At 40.6% G+C, this 7,211-nt stretch overlaps 1 protein-coding gene across 1 annotated transcript in view; it reads left to right on the forward strand.

Moving 5' to 3' along the window:
- pdha1a (pyruvate dehydrogenase E1 subunit alpha 1a) overlaps nucleotides 1-7,211 on the forward strand; it is a 42,416-nt gene that overhangs the window by 25,889 nt on the left and 9,316 nt on the right. The window lies entirely within an intron of this gene.

The raw sequence follows: 7,211 nt of genomic DNA on the forward strand, positions 1-7,211 counted from the left end.
TGTAGTGAACTTGACCTGATGTCAAATCTGACCAGATGGACAGAAACTGTTATTTCATTGATCTGATCCAGAAATACAGTTTGACCCATCCGGAGACTTTCTTTTTTGAATTAATCAAGTAGAAATGACAATTCTCTATGATCATTACTACTTTACAAATGTTTTAATAATCAAATTGTGTTAGTTCAAACAATGTTTACAGGTTGAAGAGAACTACTCATTTTTATTTACATAAACAGTAAGTAATGATTTTTATTCCTCATTCAAAGAAGAAATCAGGGTAATATGCATTTCTTGATTTTTCTGTCTTCAATGAGCAAGTTTGTAAGTGTGTGTTAAAGTTCAGGTTTCGGTCAACTAAAAAAGTTTACTGAAAAGAAATGTCATGTTTAACTTTTACAGCAGATACTAGGAGAAGAGACGCCACGAAGTCTGGTTTTCTCCAATAATCTTTCTGTCTGTTTTAAACAATCTTAATCTCTATCCTTGAATTTTCATAACACCTTACATCACAAACCACACCTCTGTTCTGGTCCATCCACCAATTAGAAAGCTCTCAAATGAACCGGAAGTCGACCCATTTAAATGTGGCAACTTCCCAGTTCAACGCTCTCTGATGCAGCTCATGGAGAAGTGAGATGAAAAAGTTCTCTGATACAAGAAGCTTCAGAGTTCTCTCAGGGATGAGATGAGAAGAGATGTGACGGATAGAGTTCTGAAGGAGTTCAGAATTCTTGAATCCAGAATGCAGGGACGATTTTGGGAATTATAACTTCTGTTTGGATAACCTCGCACGACTCTCGAAGTATTTTAGCTGTTCTCAACGGAGACGCTGAAAGAGTCAAAAGAAGGACTTCACGCCGACCTGATCTATCATCAACCAGGTAAAAGTTCTATTTCGACCAAGCGTACCATGGCCAAGCTGAGATCTGAAGGAGCGTGCCCGTTCTGGTCAAACAGATAAATTCCCTCCCACATCTCTCTGTAAGATAAATCTCCATTTTCCATCTTAAACTCTCCTTTCTCCTAAAATCATTACAGATATTTTAGAAATGTCTGAAGCAAAGTTCTCAATCACCGCCGTGTGATTGATGTCTGCTGTTCTGCTGAAAAGTGAGGATAATCGCCGTATTGTTCCCACTTCCTGTGAAACTAGCCATGTTATTGTTTTCATATTTTGCCAAATTAATGTAAATGTTTGATGTTAAACTTTGATTCTGCAAATAAAGGACCGCATTCATTTTGATGGGTCAAAGATAAATAACATCTCTCGTTACATTTCTGTTAGAGTCAATGCACGACATTTACACAGTCAGAAAAATGAAGAACCCGTAAATGTATGAATATATCTCAGCATATATGTCTTACTACATTTGGTGGCCCGTCCGTACGTTAGTACCACATCTGGTGGCCCGTTACGTGTTCATAAATGACTGTGTATTCGTGTAAAGATTGATTTTACATGTTAGCATGAAAAATAACAGTTTGTCAGCTGTGCTGAAACGCCTCTGAAGCTGCGCCGCTTGGAGCTTGGCTCTGCATGTTTACGCTGTGTTACGCTGGCGATGTTATGAAAGCTGAAATAGTGTCATTGAGTCTTTATGAAAGCTGAAATTGTACGCCTGTTATGGTAACTAAAAGCTGGGTTTGGGTGGAAACGCTTCATTCTGTTTAAAGACGGTCCAGACGCGGTTCTGGTACCGGCTCAGTTCTGAAAAAGTTCGGACGAGTTGTTTAAATAGCTAGAAAGACGTTTTGAGACCGGAGTAGCAGACTCCGTGCAACTCAGAATTGATTCGTTACAATTTTTAACAGAAAAAGTGCATTTTGACAGTTTAAAAGACAGAAAGTTGACGAACTTATTTCAGGCTAAATCTAACATGCTAGCTGGGAAAACGCTTCGTGATTGGTTGAATTTGCTGCTGTGGAGCGCTCTGATTTGCTGAGAAAGTGAATGACGTGCCTACGTCATTTCCTCTCACCCCAGTGCCGCTCTGTCATTGGTGATTTCAGTCACGTGACCCGGATATGAAAACTCGTTTTCATAGGGAAATAAAATCTGCTTTTTAAAGCTGAAAAGCGCTTTAAAGTGTATTTTGACACGCTGGTTAAGTTCTTCGAAGCATACTCGCTGAAATTTTGCCACGTTAGAGTTTAAAATCCGTCATTAAATGATGTTTTTGAACAATTCTAGCGATGCTAATTTTAAGCTAACAGCTAACGACCGGATGAGTGACGTGTCACGTCACTTCCTCCATGTCGGAAATGAGCTTTGCCGTGCTTAAAATCACTAAATAAAGCTGCCATATGTCCCAGAAAACTCATGTTCATGCTAAGAAGTCGTGCTTGTTGAAAGAACGCCACGTTTACGCTTAAATTCGTTCAGAAATGTTGATTTTAACCGAGTTTAGCTGAAGCTAACTTTAAGCTAAGCGGCTAAAAACAGGATGTCAACCGAACGTCACAGGAAGTCGTCATAGACTCCTGCTGGTAGAAAGCTAAACACTGCCCCCTCCTGGAGAAACTTGAGATCACGGTTTCACTTCAGTTTTAGGTATTTTAGTGAAATTAAACGTTTTTTTTTTCTCTGTAAGACGAACTTTGAGTTAACAAACTTCCTCTAGCTGAATAATCACTGTTATCTTGCATTTAAAAAGTTATTAAGGTATTTATGCAAAAAAAAGGCATTTACCAAGACATTTTCATTCACTGAATTCCTCAAACAAGGAGGGACAAAATGAAAAATTAGAAACTTTTTAAAAGATACGGTTCAAATATTCACAGAGTTGAAAAGTTTACTCATTTTGCTTGAAAGATAATACACGTTTAATTGCAAAATCACTAAATAAGAGTAAACTTATCAGGAAAAAGAAACTTTTCTGTTTAAGTTACCACCTAAAAATAAATCTTCCTATTTAATTTTAAATAGAGGATGAGACAGGAGAACAGTAATAACAGTTTTTCTGAAGAAAGACTGAGTAATCCTGACACATCATCAACTTTTCTTTTTCTTTTCACCACTTGGTTCTATGAGTAACTGTTAAAATAGCAAATGTCTGGAACAGAACGGTTTAAAAAGTGTCTTTAAACTGATTTGCTGTGAGACTTTTTAGAAAAATTGCAGGTTTATTAAAAATTCAGTGCTTTAGAGTAAAATACACTAATCTAGTATCTGTTCAGAAATAAGCACATAAAAAGTAACACTGCCAGAGAGCATTTACTTAAATATTCATGAATTGGGGTAAAACCTACAGAAAGGTACCCACATTTGAATAAGTGACTTATAACAGTACTTCTGTGTAAACCCAGAGCTTAAAATAGTGTGAAAACTCAAAGACATCTGAATACAAATATTTACCTGTAAAATATCTGAAGCTTGCAACTGTTTTAAACAGATAAAGTGCTACACAGTGAACGAACATGACAGGTGTGTTAGAAAAAGACTTTGATCCTTATGAGATGACGGACTGCCTGGAGAATGCGTTGAAGCTGCTGACAGCGTCCTTACATCCATATATGAAACAGGCGGAGAGCATGAACCCAAAAGAGTTAGTGGACAATCTGAAGGAGGTTGCAGAAAGTGTGACCTCTACAGAAATTACAAAGTCAAGTTATGATCAGCTGGCTAAAATTGCAATTTTGCTGAAAGGATCGTTCTATGCAGTTGTTGAGAAAGCTGATGACCTTACACTAAGGTTAGACAGTGAAAAAGTGTTTGCTCAGGAAATTGAAGATCACTACCTTCAATTTAGAAGCGAACACGAGGTCCTCATGACGAAACATTATGAACAGATGTTTCAGTTAAAGCAAAATGCACGTGCAGAAGTTGATTCAATGACCAGCAAAATACAATTACTTGAGGCATCACTATCTGAAGCCAGGGATGCTACAGATGTGCTTAAGAAAGATCTGCACAGACTCGAAGTGCATAAACAGATATTACTGGAAAAAGTTGTGTGTTCACGACATGAATGTCGGTCATCGCAGGAACGCCTGAAGGCTTGTGAGGAGGAACTGGCCGCAGCAACAAACAAGATTTCTGACGTGGGGCGAGTTTGTCTGGAACTCAGAGAAGACCGTGGACAGAGTTCAGGTCACCCACAAACACCTCAGAAAGACGTTGTTGCACATCCTGCTTTTTATTCACCCCCATCTTGGGTGGTAGGGGCAGTCCTTAACCAATCTGCACCAACCACACAAGTGAGACCGTAGATACTGTCTCCTTCAATGGATGATTTGCAGAAAATCTCAAAATATGTACAACGCTTTGTACCTGGACCGATGGGCTCATCTGGAACAAAAGCGTACCTGAAAGATCTCGAATTCAGATTGAAGGATTATCCTAATGCTACGGTTGAGGATAAGATCAGTTTGATAAGACTCACTTCGGACAGAGAGGTGTTCACCTTCATCGTGCGTCTACCAGATGCAACGAGAAGGGATTACAACCTTCTGTGTGAAGCTTTGATCAGAGAGTACGACTCCTGCACGGGACCTGCTGGTTTCCCAGCCACTGACAAGGTCAAGCAGGGCAAGAATTAACATCCAAAGGTCTATTACAAAAGAATCTTCCAAGCTTATTTTGGTTACAGAAATGAAACCGGAATGGAGGAAGAAGAAAATTTTAAATTTGTTTTCAGCAAAAATCTCCACACTGACATACGCAAGTCAGTACAAATTATGGCAAATTTCAGAGAAAAATCCATAAATGAGATTAAACAGTGTGCTGTGAATGTATTCGAGGCATGTTCTCATGATAAGACGCCCATTGAGGTGTTTCCTGGTGTAAAGGTTAAACCCCACTGCCTAGAAGTGGGAGGACGGAGTGCGTTGACACCTCCTCCTAAAACAGGCGAGAAAAGGCAGTATTTTCAAACTAACAAACCACGTGATGAAGGTGCACGCTGGGACAAAAATGCTCCTCTTTCAGAGGATGAACGTGATTATCGTATATGGGGCATGCGTGGGACGAAAAAATATGGGAACCGAGAGGATCCATATTATCAGGGGAGATCCGAAGAGGAACCCCCAAAAGACGTACCTAACCCTCCCCCACCTCGGACGAAACGTACCGAGGCGATAAAATCACAAAAGTTCCAGGAACAAGGCCCTAAACCTCTGAGCTCGGAAGAGACAGAGGAAATACAAAGGTTTTTAGACACTTTGATACACGCTGAAATGGGAACCCAACCAGGAGCACAATGTAGTGATCTGATCGCTACTAACTCTGAAGGCGCGAATGACAACATTACAGATGTCGGTGAAACACACCAAGACATTGCTGTTATTGCCTCCAACAACCCCTCATCGGACGAAGGGGGGATAAACTCACACACAAACGATGACGAGTCATCGCAAACTGAAAACTCAGAACCTGATTTTCATGATTTTGAACTAGGCATTCCAGTTCTGGGAGGACTCCCAGATAACCTGGTACCGAGTCAAGAAGCTGGGCCAGTATGTTTCACGAAACCATCACAGGCCATCGCTCTTTTCTCAACCAATGACGTCGACCAAGGGCCTCAAACCTATGGTGCCTTGCCCATAGACAGGTCCGACGACTCAGAAAAGGATTCGTTGGAGCTCCCCATGGAGCAAGAACCCTCATCAGTCTCATCACAGATTGAACAGGTGGTCGCTCAAGCCGACACTCTGACATCTGATGAAGAAAGAGACAAACTAAGCCAAGTTCGTTTAAAATATGAAAAGTCAATCTCAACTGACCCAGACATCATCCAACTTCAGAAGTTGGATGGTCCTGCAATTAAATCGATGATACTGTATCTGACTGACCCAGACAAATACACTCCATCGAAAGGTAAACTGGATTCGAATCCAGACCTAAAAGTCCTCTTTCAGCTGCGCAAACAGTTAAAACTACTCAAGGACAACCTAACTTTAGCTCATGGAGCGACGTCCTCACCCGTGTTCGCGGTCTCCCATGACCGAAGGGGGGTGACGCCAGTTAGGATAATGCTACCAGACGCGATAACATGATCAAATCTGACATTCAGAGTGAGTGGCGCACAGAAACGTCGTTTTCTAGTTGCTTAATCACTGCTTTTGTCAATGTTGAGACGTTGTTTAACTGGTTGCTTAGTCACTGTTTTTGTCGATGTTGAGACATCGTTTAATTGGTTTTTGGTATTGTTTTGAACACCCCAGGCAAGAATGAATTTTGTTGTGTAGTTAAGTTAGAGACTAAGAGGCCTTTAACCATGCCAACATGCAGTTCATTCGTTAAATTGCAATCTTTGCGGAGTCAATGTATATTATTGCTACCTTAAGTACCATAATCTACATTGATCTCACAACGCTTAAGCCGAACCTACTCGAACAATTCTATTCGGGGGGATAGCTAATTCTTTTTGATAAGTCTCGCCATAGACTTCCAAAAACATTTATGGGGAAACCAAACACCCAATCTCAAGTCGTTCGTCTAAAAGACAACAGACATTTGAACCAAACTATATTTTACCATGTAAAGCTAACTTAAACCAAGTTAGAAATGGAAAAATAGTTTGGAACCCTTTTCTATAGGTATAAACCCTGTAGTTACCTTTTTCAGCATGAACCACCCCTTAACTGGTAGTTGTAGCTGTTCCCAACCATCATAGCTTACACACCAGGTGCATATAGTTTAAGGCCTTATGTAAAATCCCCTTCATAAGCCCACCTTAAACCACATAATTGCATGACACATTGAACCAGAACGGCACAGGCTGGACGTCGCTGGAGACAACCTTCGCTGGAGGCGACCTGCAATCCTGACGTTGGTCTCCACTCTTCATCCAGTGGCCGCATCTTCAGTTCAATCCAAGGGTACCCCTCTGTATGCTGATTAATCAACACTTCCAATCGTTGTGGATTTACCGTTGTGGATTATATGACTTTTTCCAATGGATTACAGACTCTGTTTCCAAGGGGTTAAAGCATTGCTACAATGGAATTACCAACAACATTATGGAATTATCATCAACACAATGGAATTACCTTGACTTTGTTTTCCTTGCTGGATTACTTCTGACTTTGGTCTTCCTTGCTGGATTACTTTTGACTTTGGTCTTCCTTGCTGGATTACATCAAGCTCAAGGACATTTGAAGGTGTAAGTTCACGGTTGGAATTCATCCCCATGGACAGGCGATGATTTCCAAAGGGGGGACTGTAGTGAACTTGACCTGATGTCAAATCTGACCAGATGGACAGAAAC

Source organism: Nematolebias whitei, chromosome 14, assembly GCF_014905685.2.
Source record: "Nematolebias whitei isolate Nwh7 chromosome 14, NemWhi1, whole genome shotgun sequence".
Taxonomy (NCBI): Eukaryota; Metazoa; Chordata; class Actinopteri; order Cyprinodontiformes; family Rivulidae; genus Nematolebias; species Nematolebias whitei.